Here is a 16,535-nt window from a genome sequence, read left to right as displayed (position 1 = left end):
GCCCACTGATCTCTCTTCACAACTACATTTTGATACCTACCAATGACTCAGTTTTTAAAAGACACACAGCTAAATCCAAGCTTCTAGTCCAAATGTCATGCAGTATTAAGTTCTGAAGCCCAAGCACACAATGTCAGTTAATCTGACTTTATCAACCTGTCCATAATCCACTTAAAAAAAAAACAAAAAACCCCCACAGCTAAAAGAAGTTACTAATTGTCTGTCTGACAAGGTCTGTATTTTCCAAGTAACTGCTACTGTTAATGAAATTTTTAGCTGCCAAGCCTTGCTGATGAACTCCTGAATCAAGTGTTTTGTTATTTTACACAGAATCAATACCAGGCCAATTTGCCTACAGCTTCCTGGTCGTTCTTCTTTACCCCTTTAAAGTAAGAAACAGTATATATGCTAGCTCAGATTCTGTGACACTTTGGTTTTCAGCACTGTTTAATTAGTGGTTCACAAAGCCTCTCAACTTTTTAGAATGATTCTTATGAAATTCAACATACTTTTTCCCCATTTTCCTTTGTTACAAATGACAAACCTATTTCTGCCCCAGCAGACTGAAGGGATGCCTGCACCTGCCTCATGCCAAACTCCAAGCAGATCTATCAACTGAACATCTCAGTCATTGGTCCTGCATTAGCTACGCCATTCTGCCAATCATTTCAAAGCTTCCCTTAAAGGAAGGCTGGCCAGCTGTTTTGTACCTTCCAGCAGTGAATTCTGTCTCACAGCAGAGGAGGTGGAATCAAAGCTGGTACCGCGAAATCCACGGCGAGGAAAACACCACAAGGACGGATTCAGTTTTGGAGCTGCAAACAACCACAAACAACCACAGCAGGTCAGAGGATGGGCCCTGCTGCAGGAGGGCAGCAGCCAGAGCCCCTGAGAGCTGCCAGGAGCAGCTGAGCTCACCTGGGAGCAGCCCAGCCTGTGCCAGGCAGGGTGGGCAGCCCTGGGTAACACAGCAGGCGCTGCCTGGGGCTTGCGCTGGTCACAGGAGGAGAGAAAAGTTTTCCCATGACAGAGAAGAGCAAGAGAATTTCACCTTTACTGCTGTGGTAATAATGAGTTTATATCCAGTAAGGAAATGCCAACTTCTGAGGCGTATGAAGCAACTAAACCCAGGAGTACCTTACACCACTAACAGGCAGGGGGAGTGAAAAAGGACAGAGAGCCCCCCCTGTAACCCAGTTCTGCACAGATGCACAAACAACTTCAGGCTGTAGGGAGGAAATAAAAATGCTCTTGAACTCTCCAGAGAGGTTTTTTGTGTCCTGGCACACACCTGAAAGGAAACAACGACCCTCACAGTCACCTTGACACAGAATTTCTGCCTCTCAAGTTTACACCACTCTCCCTTTTCCTGAGCAATCTCTCTGCAGAGTAGGAAAAATATCTGAGCTATGCATGTTGGTTTTTCTGGGAGGATAAAGTTAGTGACACAGAGGCTGCCAACACTCTTGTACCTAAAAATCCCCCAAACAATCCCATCTTCTGGGATTTGCAGCTCTCAGTCCTCGAGGAGCAACTCCAGACCCAGGACAGAGCTTAACTGGAGCTGGGACAAAGACTCTTTTGCCTAAAACTCCTTTTACCTAAAACTCCTTTTACCCAGAATTTTGTACAGCCCAAAGTTAAAGGATTCTTTCTATCAGCACCAAAAATTTACCAGTACATCAAGAAGAAGAAGAAGAAGAAACCAAAACTATTTGTGTAGCAGCATTGCTTGGCATTGTCTGTACTGCAAGTGAGACTGTCAGGACCCACCAGCACTCAGCTCACTATCTCAGGGCTCTGTCCTGCACCCCTCAGGAGCAGAGATTTCTGCTGATGTTAATGGTTCTTAAATAAAACAAAAAAAGAAAGTTTCGGCTGCTTTGTGTTGTGTATTTTTCAATGGCCACTGCTGTCTCATAAAAAAAAATAAAATTTAAACTCAATGAAAAATGCCAGGATCAAAACTGCCAAATTTAAAAAGTCAAAATTAAGCTGGTTTAACCTAGAAATTAAAAATTTTGAGGAATCCCAGACATGTATTCCCCTACTTGAAAGTGGCAATGCCTCTGAACTATCAGAAACCCCCCAATGCACAAAAGCTGAATTTCAGCCAGCTCCAGTAAACAGTTTATCAACACTCATTACTCACAGTCAGAGCAGCAGTGCACACAGGCTCAGCATATGCTGCCTGACACCCAGGGAAAGAGCCACTGCTCCAGGATCTGGTGACTTAAGCCTGAGAGCTAGGAGACATAAAGGAGATGGATCTGTAATTATAGCCCAGTTACTATGCAAATACTTCAGCACACTATCTCTGTGAGAAATCTGGGTCTTGCCTTCAGAACAGTTTCATTATTAGAAACCATTATTGCCTTTATTCCACCACTGTGATATTTCATGCATTTTATGGAGCACAGATAAGGAGCAAACAAGAACAAACAGCTTTTACCTCTGCAATCCTCACTGGCAGCGTCAAAATGACAGCCCTGAAAGGACCAGAGCTGAGAAACACCCAGGGACTTTAAATCTGTGCTTAGTAGAGAGCCCAAATAATAACTTGCATCTGATATCTTAAGGCTGCAGCTATTTTTAACGAGTTCATGGGGCTGCACAGGCAGCTGGACCTGCACAGGTCAGACCCTGGTGCTTCCTGGTGTCAGGCAGCTGCTGAGCCTGTAATGGGTCATTAACACCTTGTCCTGGCTGTGAACATATTTTTTAAGCCTGTTTTCCTCTATTGGCACTCTTGACTGTGCTGGTGTGTGTTGCACTAATTATTATAGCATTATATAATAATATAATATAATTATATATAAAAACATAAAATACAATTATATAAAAATATAATATATATTATTATAATATTTTTAATTATTATAATTACTATAATTATAACTATGTAATAATTATTCTAATAATTATATATAATTATATGTAAAATATTATAAAATATTTTAAAATATAAATTATAAAAAATATCCGGTTTTATTATTTTAAAAAGATTGTACATTTTAACATATTATGAAAATATAAATATATTAAAATTTTATATAATATTCATATAATATGATAGTTATTGTACCAAATCCATCCAGGCACAGATTCTCACAGGGGTGAGGGAACTAAGGCAGGAATTTCATGATGAGCAGGGGCTCCGGGGTGGCTGAAGGCAGAGCCAGGGCTGTGCTGCCCCCCAGGATCACTGCTCAGGCTGAGCACCCTGCCCTGGATAAGCACACCAGGCCCAGCTCTGCATGGCAGGGCTTTATCTGCACAGGAGGCAGCTGCTCCAAAGCAGCTTGGCTGGGATGGGATTCAGAGCGGAGGGAAATCCACGGGCAAGGAGCTGCCATTGAAAATGTCCTGCACCTCGGCCACAGCTTCGTTATCTCACACTCACTGGGCTCCTTCAAACCTCCTGCACGTCATTCACCGCCACAGAGCTTTCACAGAATCAGCAGAGGAAGGGGAAACGATGCTTAAAAAGAACTTTCTGCTCAAAGAAAAAGCAAGCTGTCCTGCATACTTCATCTAGTGCCTCACATTAATGAAAGGCAAAATAATTTCTGCCTGCTCTCGTGAATGGACTCGATAGAAGATCTCTCCCCAGAGCCCAGGAGCCACCAGGGCCAGCCAGGCTGGGTTCAGAGCACTGATGCAACCTGTGAGAGGCATTACCTCATCAAGTGGTGAGTTGGACACGTGGGGTTTTGTGCAGAATATTTCCTTTGCATCTTCTGTCAAGCAAACAAAGGCAGTAATTGTGGGGAGATGTGTTTTGATTTTCCTGTGCTGCTGCCTCGTCCCCAGATGCAAGCACTGTGTCAGGTAATTCACAAATGACACCTCTCCCTGCAAACAAACATTCTGGGTGATCATTAAAGATTGCTGTGATATTTGCAGAAAGGATAATAGGGATCTGGACAACACAAGAGTGCTATCTGATACGTGGGAACAGTTGGGATTATGGAGGGCTGGATAAATTCACTGCGATTTTTTGCATCTCCCTGCCTGCTGTATTTTCTCATTTGAAGGACAGATCTGTACTCGTTTCCAAACAGAGAGCATATTGTTCCACATGTTCTACAGCTCCTGAATCACACTAATTTATATTACTACATTTTTAATTTAATGATTGATATGTTGGCTTTGCAAACTGACTGTCAGAATAATTCATATAATATTAAAAACCCCAAGTGTACAGCAGTTTTATTAATGCACCCTTAAAGAATAATGAAACCTTCAGCCCTGCTCTAATGAATTCTGGAGGAACACTTGTGAATGATGCTGCTCATGTCCCTCAGCTGGGGAGGGGGCTCAGGGAAGGCAGGAAAAGCAAAAATTTCCAGTGATAAAATGGAAACGTTTTCCGAAATAACCTTCAGCTATTGAGTCCTGGTGGGAGGAGTGGCAGCTTCAGACCTCCACTTCTTCATTCCCCAGGATTATGAAGGATTGTTCCTTGGTGAGCCTCATTGAGAAGCCCAGGCACAGCCCCTCCAGCCCCTCCAGCAGCACCAAGCTGAGGCCTGTGTACCTGGGGTCAGTCCTGCAGCCCTAAATCAGCTTTTCCATGGCTGCTGTGCCTCGGGGCAGTGCCAGCCCGGCGCCCTGGCAGCAGGGCGGGTGTGAGCAGGGGGTGCACAGAGCTCCTGCAGGGCTTCCCTGCGCACAGCCCAGCTGGTGTGGCCAGCAATGAGCTCCCAGCCCTGCAGAGCTCCCTTCTGTGTGCCTGCCCAAGGACACTGTGCTGCAGCTGCTGAGATTGCACTGCAGAACATCAGCACGCCGAGGCTCTCCCTCCAAAATCCCAAATTTAATAACTGCCAGTAAGTACAAGGGTTACAAAGCACAGCCCAGCTTCCTACCTGCTGGTAACATGTCAGGAAATATTATGCACAAAGGGCTATAATGTCCAGGCTAGCTGAAGGACAGAGTGGATCAATAAAGCTACAAGAGCAGCTGGATGAGGAGATCCCTTCTGAGAATACTCTGCTTCCTGCACAGGACTTCAGAACCCAATCAAACCTGCACGAGAGGCACCTGAGACGTGAAGTGCTGCGTTCCAGCCACACCCAAACAAATCCAGAGGAGAGCCCCAGGCTGCAGGCAGGGACCGTGCAGAGAGAGCTGGGGACCTGTGTGGGGGCACAGGGCAGGAGGGCTCACACAGCAGCACTGAGCCCTTCCTGCAGCTGTGCCAGCCCCAGCCTGCTCAGGTGGGCTGGGACACGGCCCTCAGTCCCACTGAGGCTGAGCCCAATAGCCACAGCTACTTCTGCTCTTAACCCTTGAAATCCCTTGCACCAACTCTCTCCCTCTCAATCACCAGCCACCATGGCAATGAACAAATAAACATTGGTCTCATTCTGCCACACCTGAACATGAGGGTAACACCAAATCTACTGATTCCAGGAGCTGGGATTAAAAAGGAGAAGCGTTTTCAAAGTAATCAGGGGAGGACTGAACAGGTACTGGGTGCACATTTCACCAGTAACAGGTCTCAATACAAAGGAATGAAGACCAGCAATGTTTTCTCCATTTCTAGAATATTTCAGCTACAGATGAGGAATAATAATAAAAAAGCTCAGTGAAAGCAACTTGGAGCTTTACTCATTTTTAGGATGGGTCCTCACCCAGGTTTGTGTGCATTCTCCCAGCTGGTAACACTGCTGAGCTCTCCTCAAAGGAGGATTCACTACAATGCAAAGGCTCACTCTGCAGAAACTGTAAGTGGGTTTTTTTGTTGGCTATTTTACTGTGCCATGGCATAAAATTTTGCCAGGTAAAACATATTTCCCTGCTTTTAAGAGTACCTAAGTACACAGCACAGAAAGAGACCACAAATGCTCTTACAGAGGCATGGCAGCCAAGGCTAAGGACCTGAAATGGGAACCATATCCAGCAAAGTGCTGAGTTTCTCCCAATATTAATGGTACATTAGGACACACCAGGCTTCTTGCAAAATGTGCAGAAAAATCCCAGCATTTACAAAAAAAACCCACCACATGCTGCCCTTTGGGGAGGGGGAGCAGAGTTTTCCTGTTTTCCCTGTAGCTGCTCTGTGACCGTGCTCACAGGGGTCTGAGGATGAGGGGAGAGAGGAGGATCTGACTCCATGTTTCAGAAGGCTGATTTGTTATTTTATGATATATATTATATTAAAACTATACTAAAAGAATAGAAGAAAAGATTTCATCAGAAGGCTGGCTAAGAATAGAATAAGAAAAGAATGATAACAAAGGTTTGTGGCTCAGACTCTCTGTCCGAGCCAGCTGGGCTGTGATTGGCCATTAATGAGAAACAACCACATGAGCCCAATCCCAGACCCACCTGTTGCATTCCACAGCAGCAGATAATCATTGTTTGCATTTTGTTCCTGAGGCCTCTCAGCTCCTCAGGAGGAACCATCCTAAGGAAAGGGTTTTCCATAAGAGATGTCTGTGACACTGCCCTGCCACACTCCACCAGCTCAGCAGCTCTCACCACATCTTTGTGACTCTGCTGGTGAGAATTATCCCAGGCTGTAATGCTGATCTGGGAGACAAAGCCCAGCGCAGCCAAAACAGAACAGCCCCAGCAGTGAGGCTGCCAGGAGGGCAGAGCAGGCTCAGCATCCCCCGAGTCCCTGACAGCATGGGGGTAACAGGGACACCACCAAAGGGCAAGGAGCAACCACTCCTGCACCTGCCTGGGGAGCACCTTAGAAAACCCACAAAAAGAGCTAAAACTCCTTTTCCTCATCTGTGTGTTCCTCCTGTGCCTGCTGTGAAATGGGTTCTATTTTGGAGGAGTAAAGCAAGAAGCTGTAGCCAGTCAATAGCGCACAGAAACTTCAGAGTGCAGCCATGGCACGCCTCAGAGAGGCTTTTCAGACCCTGCCAACACATCTGATGCTTTCTGCATGCTCTACACAAAATCAGATGTCACTTGCTTTTCTCAGCCTCTCAGAGTATGTGCATCGTGCCACAGAACTCCCAGGGGAAAGCGTCCTAGGCCAGGAGAAAGGATCCAGTCTGTGCCGGAACAAACATTAGCAGGTATTGTAGGAAACGAAGCAAACAGTCCTGCTTTTATCTCTTGTCTGTGTTTATTAGCCCAGGAAGCAGAAAAAGTACTGAAGTGGATGTGGAATCATAGAAAATCCTGAGTTGGAAGGGAGGCACACATTGGCTCACCTAGGTGGGCATCAGGGGCACATGAATCCCCTGGATCCTGCTGAAGAGCAGTAAATCTATTAATTTTCTGTTTGTAAGAAAAGGTGAAGGAGGTTCAGGCGGGTTTGGCAGAACTGTACTTCTGGGTTATAAAAACCTGCCCTCATCCCTCAGCCTTTCAGGAGGTTCCCAGCTGAACCCATTAAATAATCAAGACCAGTAGCTGCCCTATCAGAACTCTGTTCATTAAAGTAATTTTCAGCAAATTCCTTTTGGTGCAAACAAAAAAAAATCAGCATTTTTAAAAACTACCCAATCTGCAAGAGAACAAAAAATGTTTTGAGAAATTTTGATTCCAACTTCATTTCTTTATTCACTGAGAAAGTGACAAGTGTCATCACATCACAATATCTACAGTGCTTGTACTGAATCTTTACACAACAATTCTTCTCTTTACCCAGGAAAGAGAACAAAGGAAGAAAAAGAGAAATGTAATATTAGCACTGGATTTATGTGCTGCAGTAGAAATGAGATGAATACACAACTCTCAGGCTTGTCAAAGACTTATTTGGGTAGTGGCAAACACTCATTTCAGAAAAGGGGCTACAGCCTCTTGTCTGTCAGATGAAGTGAAGATACAAGTTCAACATTAAAACAAAAAAAGAAAAATCCAAGATGAAAGTGAAAATATGAAAAAAAAAATCCAAAAACTCCAAGCACTTTCAGGGAAATTCATTGCTTTGTGAAGAGAACAATCAGCTCCAAGTGCCAGTGTCTGGTTTGCAGCACATTCAGACAGATCTAGTCTGGCAATAACACACTACAAATACTTCCAGAGCTTCATTACCCTGGGCTCCTCTGCTTTCAGGGGGTTTTTTAAGCTTTTTTTTTTCTGAACGTGCAAGTTAAAGGTTGATTCAGTTCTCCCCTGCAAAACCCTTTCTTTCCAAAGGTTGTATATTTGGATTTACTGTGCCTGGTTATTGCAACAAGGAGAGGGAGGAGGGTGCAATCCTACAAGGCTCAGAAAATTGGAAGAATAAATCATGACGGAGACTTTGCCTTCTATTACATTTACTTTTAGGAGAACAGTATAAATAAAAGGCTGCAAACGAGAACGAAACAGGAAACAGGAAACACGAATCATCCCTACTTCTATTCCTTTCTTACTCCTGCTGAGGCTTTTTCTGTCTTTACTCTAGAAACACAACCCTCTGAAAATCTATTAATATTCCTGGTTTTCCCTAGCTGCCTGTCATTATCACGGGAAGTGAGAAATGCCTGTCAAGCTCCAAAGCAAACCCAAGCCCATTCCAAATCCCCTCCAGCCACGCTTGCTCCATATAAGGACTTTGCTGCTATTATGGCTGCAAGTAGAGTAAATAATTTAAAGAAATAATTAAAAATGTTAATAATTAACAATCCCAAAGCTCCCTGTTTCTCCCCAAGTTTGCTCTCTGAGCAGAGGCAGGGAGCTCTTAGCCCACCCAGGGCTTCTCAGAGCCCAGGACACAGGGGACAAGGAAATTGAGATCACACACATGGATTGTACTGGTGGGAGAACACAGTTAAACAAGACAAAAATCTGTGCCCAAATGGAAAAATCATCAGAATAGGAGGTGGTGCTGTGAGAGCCTGCTCTGCGCCTCCATCCTCAGCACAATCTTCCCTGTTCAAGGACTTCACCCGACTTTCCTCCAGGAGAGGAGAAATGTGAGTAACTTCTCATGAGAAGCAGGCTTAAATAAAGTCTGGAATTAGTTCATTAGTTCATATTCCAACTGTAGGGTCAGATTTTAATGACAAGGCCAACACCAGCCAGTAACTCGCAGCCATAATCACACACCCAGGAATAAAACAGGCTGTTGCACGACTCCCAGCTTTCTGGGAAATGCCCTTGTAGTCTGCCCAGCTGAGAGTCATTTCCAGTCATTTAGGGCTGTTGATGCTTGGTGGAGCTCAGATTTACCCAGATATTGGTCAGATACTCTGAACACCACCAAAGCTGGAGCTGCAGCAGTGTTATTGTTGTTATTGTTCTTGTTTCACCTCCCAAAATGCAGAACATTCTGAGAGCCTGCTCCTTCTGTGCCCTGAACCTCCCAGCCAAGGTGCCAGAGCTGCCCCTGAGCCCTGCCCCATCCCCTCTGTCCTCTCCCCTGTGCCTCTGCTGGAATTGCCTTTCCCCAGCACCACTTGTGGCCACACTCTTGAGTCATTCTACAAATTTTTGTAATGACAATTACAGAGGCTTCTTTCTGATCATTTAAAATTACATGAAAATACAGCCCTAAGGCGATGAACAACTGGCAAAAGAGTAGCAGTCCCAGTGAAATCTGGGATTTCCTTGTCATTTCTTTTTTTTTGTTGTTTTTTCCCAAGCAACCTCAGAGAAGCAGCATTCTGGAGGAGAGGTAATGTACCTCATTAAACCAAATAAAGCAGCCAGGAGAAGCAGACAACCTTTCAGCCACACAGCTCCTTCAGGTGAAGCATCACAATGAAATAATTCTCGAATTATTGAAGAAGTGTACTTATCTCCAGTGATAACAAATGTGCATTTGAGCTTTACCACTGCTTATTAAAGCCTTAACATTTTGGTTTGGGAATGTACACAAGCTCTGTATAGCCCTGGAACAGAAAACTTCTCCATTTGAGCTGTACCAGAAAGAGCACAGACTCTAAAGAGCAACAAAACTGCAGAATTCCTTTATTCCTCCTTAAGCGTATGAGTTAGTATTTTTATACAAGTGAGTTTTACCTAACTTTATTGCCCTACATCTCAAAGTCATAAAATTCTTTTCATATAACCTTCTAATCTTCCTCTTTATTGACTATGCCACCTAACCTTCTGTAAATGGCAAATTTCATTAGCACACTCTTGATTTTTCATGAAGTTCCCCAGTGAAAACATTAAATTTGATCAGGCCTAAATTTGAGCAAGTTGAATTTCAGATGCAACTCATCCCATTGTTGTGGATGTGAGGCCTGAGCCTAAAGCAAAGCTGATGCACCAACCCAGAGGGAATTCATTTAAATAAATAACCTGTGCAGTGCCCTGGCCACCTGGGGCACCAGGATTTAAGGCAGAAAATGGCAAAGAGATGGGTTTGCTCCCTGCACTGCCTTGCAGCTGCTGCTGTGGGGGTTCCTCCCCCCAAGGACAAGGCTCCAACAAGTGGAGAGGCCTTTCCTCATATTTAGAGCCTTCATCTGGAGCCTGACTGCAGGGATTTGTCTATCAATCCTTCACACTTGGCGCTGCCCTGAACTGATCACCCCTTTAATTAACCATGTTAAACTAGCTCCCTGAAGCTTATGATGCTTCTGTCACTTGCCTGTGGGTTTCCTCTTCACTGCAAGCCTGAGTGCTTCCATTAAGTTTACAGTGAGAAGAAACCAATAGAGGGAATGATGAAGGATATCCCTGGGCTCCATTTGAAAGACTGTTAAAGAAAGGCTGCACAGCAAAAGAGAATTTAACAAAATCACACTTTGTGTTTTTGGTTGCTTTTTTTTTTTTTTTTTGGATGCCTAGGGAAAAGAAAACAGAAAGAATATATTTATTTTACTGTACTTAAAATGTCTTTTGTAATAGCAAAAAAAAACCAAAAACCACCCAATTGCCAAGCAGTGGCAGCCAGCACAGAGGACACAGGGCATGCTCCAGCTGTGATCCTGAGCTGGGGAATCAGAGTTTGCAGCGGGAATGGGAATGTTAACATCAGGTGTATGGCAAGCAAAGAAGGCTTTGCTGGGGCTGGGAAGAGATGGACAATACCCACAGAGATTCCTCTCCAAAGCCTTGTCTGGACATTAGGAATGCAGCGGCCACCCTGGAGACCTGCAGGATTTTGCCAGGTCACCATCTGGAGCACCACCATTATCTCCTTTAATGAGCACTGTAAGTGATGAAGTGTCAAACAATTAACACATTTCTCCTAGTCTTGCACTTAGGATAACACATATTTCCCAAGAGTGGGAAAGAATTTATTTGGCTTTCTTTCAATTGGTGCAAGGAGGGTACAAATGCAGCCTCAAGAGCAGCGAGCCTGGTACATCATTACCACTTTCTGCAGGTACACATTTACAAACTCTGCCTGAGTTCACAAAACTGATAATGATGAAGCAAATATGACTGTTGGCAAATACACATTTTACAAAATGAGTTAACTATTTTAGCACCTTGAAAAAGTAATGGAGATATGAAAATAATTTTCCTCCTTGCCTTCCTCTGAGCAAAGACAAAACCCACAAACTTTCAAAGCTCTAAGTGAATTTATACATTTTTCAGTGGTTAATTCTTCATTCAGCCACCACCTTTTTAGCCAAACATTTGTATTTTTTAACTGGGTGTGATACAGGACAGGCAGAATATTTCGGGCTGGAATAGATAGACATAAACAATGACCTCTGAATTTCCTTGGAACCAGTTTACACCACCCAGGTTTCCATTTCTGTGTGTGCAACTCCTCTGGATAAACAAGAAAGCAACTCAGCTCCCTCTAACAAAGTCTTTTGTTTGCCACAAACACAACTGGAACCAAACATCAACACTGCTGCTTCTCTCCTTGGGGAAAGGAGAGCTTGGCCAGGCTGGGATGAGAGGTGCCAGCTGTGAGCAGCTGCAGGAACCCCACTCCTCCTGGGGCCCCAGCACATGCCACATGCCACTCACCATAATTACTGAGAGCTGGAAGGAAAAGCCTCAGCACAGTCAGGAAATGTACAGCATCACACATAAATAAAAGATTACTGCTCCACAGTGCTCTTGTCTCTTCTAATTCCTGCTTCTCCTCCCCACAGACCAATAGCAGTGTTGAATTCTGATGAAGCAAAGTGTGGTTCAACCTCAGGCGTTTTTTGAGGCAGACAGCAATTAATTGGCATTAAAGCATACACAGCAACACTCACTGTGCTGTCAGGGGAATGGCCAGCTAAAGAGTTAACTTTGGCAGCACCAGCAAACTTTAACCACAAGTTTAAATGCTTGCTTTATTTATCCAATCCCAATGCTAAGTAAGTGCTGCCCATTGCATCCAAGCATTTAAGAATGATTTTAATTCCAACCTGCCCATACAGTCCATGGAAGCCAAATCAAGTGCCTTCTATTAAATGCTTAAATATCTGCTGAATAGAGCCTGGATGAATTAAGGATTGGGTGATAAGCCTTGGGAGGAGAAAATACAGGAAAATTTGCATCTGTGGCTCTCCAGACTCCAGAAGAGAGAGGAGCAACGTAAAATAGAAATGATCCATGACACCATGGCTGCTTGTCTTTTGTTTCCTGAAAACACAGACCCGAAAACAGAAGTGATAAAGGGGAGATGCAGACCCAAAACTTCACCCTCCCTCCCATTCTTGAGCCACTCCTTCTCTCTTTGAGAAATCCCTGTAGCCCTCTCACCTCGGAGCAATCTCTGTTAGCTCTGTGCCCCCCTCTGCAGAGGGCCAGCGTGGGCACATCTAGCCAGGAGTGAAGAATGTTCAGCTTTTTTTTCTGGTTTTACTTTCAAAAAGCTGCAGGGTTGACAGAACATACGAGACACAGCAAGATAGACAGTGTGCCTAGATCCTTCAAGTTTACAACTGTCAAAATTGTTAAACTCTGCTATTTTTAGTGAAATTACAATTTGGAACCGGCATGTTGATTCCACACAGTTGGAGCCTGCTTCAATGCCAGTGAGCATACTTTGATTTATTGCTCTTTTATTCAGGTCAGGAACCATAACCTCCAGAGCAGAGAATTCATTGGTTTTAGTGCTCTAGACTAAAGAGGTAAACGTGGCCTTCAAATTAAAGCTGTTTATGTTATGAAGGAGAGGACAATCTTCAATGTGATGGAACTGGTTTTCCCTAATTAGCTAGAACTAAATTTGATGGCAACCTACTGAAACAGACAACAGGGTAGGGAAATAGAATTGTTCAACATGTTTAAGAGAAGTGAAATCTGGTAATCAGAAATTAGCCTGAGTGTAAAAAAACAGCCTCCAAGGGAAACATTGAAGAAAAAAAAATGAAAAGCTGAGAGATAATTAATTTCAGGCATAAATCGTTCCTTAGATAGATGGGGACTGGCAGCATTTTAAGATGGTGCCAGTGGAAGCATCCTGAATGTCTTGAAATTAAAATAGAAGCCAGTCAGCCTCTGACAGCAGTTAATTCCTCTCCTCCATAGAACCTCAGTTCAAGTGTTATTTGTGCATTCTCTGTGCTTTGATCAATAATGTACCAGTACCTAAAGTACAAGCAGCAGCATCTGTACTCAAAGAAAAGAAAAGGAAGAAACACAAACCACCCTGTGGAGTGAGGGAGGAGCTGAGCGAGAACTGGTTCTCTCGATGCTCCATCCCAAAACCAGTGAGGAATTTGGCAGTTCCAGGGATTGGGAACAGGAACATCCCCACAAGAGCCATGCAGGACTCCCTGAAACCTGTGCAGCCAGAGGAGGGTTTGCTGCAGGGAGGAGGGAAAGGATTGTCTGGGTTAGTGCTGCTGGGAGAGAATGCAAGGACACCTGGTCTTTGTGCCAACCTGATAATTCACAAACATTTCCTCCCAGACTGGTGGTGGCCAAGTTTGAAAAGTCTCATGTTATGACAGGTGTCAAGGAGAAGTGTATAAAAAGCCCTGCAATCTTAAAACAAAATCCATGAAAAGATAATAAACCTTTAAGCCTGGCACCATTCCTCTAAAGTGAAAACAATTAAGCACCATTTTAAGCAAAGTAGCCAAGGGGAATGACAGAAATCAAACATTTTTATTTCCAGATTAAGTAACATTACGAGAAGAAAAACACGAAACACAAAGAATAAAAGGGATTGGTTCTGCATTGCTAAACCATAAGGGACAAAAACCAGTGTTGGCATAACATTTTTCATTAAGTACAGCGAAAGCAAAATGTACGTATCAGTGTTACACATCCTTTTCTTGCCTAAGGCTCTGATTAAGTTCCCCAAACTTCCTTTGCTGTATAGCTTTTAATGCACCACCACATATTTTTCTGCTATCATTGAACATGTCAGAGAAATATCTCTGCAGCATGCTAAATCTAGGTTAAGACTCATGGAGACAAAGAGTGTTCTGTTTTTCTGCTCAGGATATTGAAATGGCCATGGTGAGGGATCTTTTCTACCCAACTCCATCCATTTCATGAAATAACAACCTCACTTCTACAGCATCAGCCACAAGTGCTCAGGTGACTCAAAGAAATTATCATTTGACTGGTCATGGGCACACTTCACATCCTGGCATGAATCTGATAAAAGCAGCATGGTCTCCTGCCATGTCAATTCCTTTCCATCTCTGATGTATACAGGGAACAGAGCGGGAGGAAATGTGACCAGCTGGATTTTACAGGAGCACATCAGACAGAAGAGTTCCTCAATTTTTCATCTGGCCGCATCCCCAGACTGTAAAACGTTTCCTTGACAGAACTCCCTCTCCTTTACAAAGGGCCACAACACTTGCAGTCCATAAGAGCTGATGTATTTGCACATCAGTTTTCGCACAGGCTGCTCCTGACAGGCCCAGAGAGCTGGGAGCTGAACGGGCAGGGCTGGCTGGGGCAGCCAGGGCTGGGCTGGCAGCGCTGCTGACAGGGATCTCCCTCCTCCCACCCAGGACAGGCAGCCTGTGCCACAGCTCTCCCTGCAGTGTGCTCAGAAATGCGAATAGATGTGGATTCATTAGGTGCTCCAAATTCCAGAATTTGTTAACAAACTTTCCCGTGCGAGCGGTTTCCATTGTGCGCGGCGCCATTCAAATCCTGCCTACTTCAGCTCTCTCCAGCCTCAGGAATTTTGGGAAACTGGGGTAATATTTCAATATCAATAAAACAAGACCAGCTGTTGAACTGATATAGAAAACTTCTTTGGCCTTCGCTAGCGAGCGCAATTTTCCCTGCAGCAGGAGGAATTTTGATCAGGCTCAGATGCGCTGGCGTGGCACACACGGAGCCTGTGGGGACACGTGCGGGAACAGGGGAGAGAGAGTGCACCATCCCAGGGAGCTGAGCTGAACTGAACTGCATCCCAGGGCTGGAACAGGGGGAGCTGAGCTGCATGCCAGGGCTGGAACAGGGGGAACTGCATCCCAGGGAGCTGAACTGCACCCCAGGGAGCTGAACTGCATCCCAGGGCTGGAACAGAGGGACCTGAACTGCATACCTGCTCTGGAACAGAGGGAACTGAGCTGCATGCCAGGGCTGGAACAGAGGGGAGAATGAACTGCAGCCCTGGGAACTGAGCTGCATTCCAGGGACCTGAACTGCATCCCTGCTCTGGAAAACAGGGGACTGAGCTGCCTCCCAGGGCTGGAACAGGGGGAACTGCACCCCAGGGAGCTGAACTGCACCCCAGGGAGCTGAGCTGCACCCCAGGGAGCTGAACTGCATCCCAGCGAACTGAGCTGCATCCCAGGGAGCTGAGCTGCATCCCAGGGAACTGAGCTGCATCCCAGGGAACTGAGCTGCATCCCAGGGAACTGAGCTGCATCCCAGGGAACTGAGCTGCATCCCAGGGCTGGAACAGAGGGAACTGAGCTGCATGCCAGGGCTGGAACAGAGGGGAGAATGCACTGCATCCCAGGGAACTGAGCTGCATCCCAGGGCTGGAACAGGGGGAACTGCATCCCAGGGAACTGAGCTGCATCCCAGGGCTGGAATAGAGGAAGGAACTGAGCTGCATCCCTGCTCTGGAACACAGGAGGGACCTGAACTGCATCCCCAGCACTTCCAGCCTCTCCCTGGGATGCTGGCACAGCTGCACGGGCAGCTCCTCGTGGTGACTCCACACAGATGCTGTGGGACAGGGACAGGGCACAGGGACAGCTCCTGGGGTCAGGGGACAGCTCCTGGGGATAAGAATAGCTCTGTGGGATAGGGACAGGGACAGCTCCTGGGGCACAGGGACAGCTCCGGAGAGACAGGGACAGCTCCTGGGGACAGGGACAGCTGCTGGGGCACAGAGACAGCTCCAGAGAGACAGGGACAGCTCCTGGGGACAGGGGACAGACAGGGACAGCTCCTGGGGGACAGGGACAGCTGCTGGGGCACAGGGACAGCTCCGGAGAGACAGGGACAGCTCCTGGGGACAGGGACAGCTGCTGGGGCACAGAGACAGCTCCGGAGAGACAGGGACAGCTCCTGGGGACAGGGGACAGACAGGGACAGCTCCTGGGGGACAGGGACAGCTGCTGGGGCACAGGGACAGCTCCGGAGAGACAGGGACAGCTCCTGGGGCACAGGGGACAGACAGGGACAGCTCCTGGGGGACAGGGACAGCTCCTGCTCCCCCCACCCTCCCGATCTCCTCACTGGTGGAGGGTTCGTGCCTGAGGGTGAAGCTCAGGGGAAATGGGCACAATTTGCATTTC

This window comes from Molothrus aeneus, chromosome 14, assembly GCF_037042795.1.
Source record: "Molothrus aeneus isolate 106 chromosome 14, BPBGC_Maene_1.0, whole genome shotgun sequence".
In the NCBI taxonomy this organism is placed as follows: Eukaryota; Metazoa; Chordata; class Aves; order Passeriformes; family Icteridae; genus Molothrus; species Molothrus aeneus.
This window is presented reverse-complemented; position numbering follows the sequence as displayed.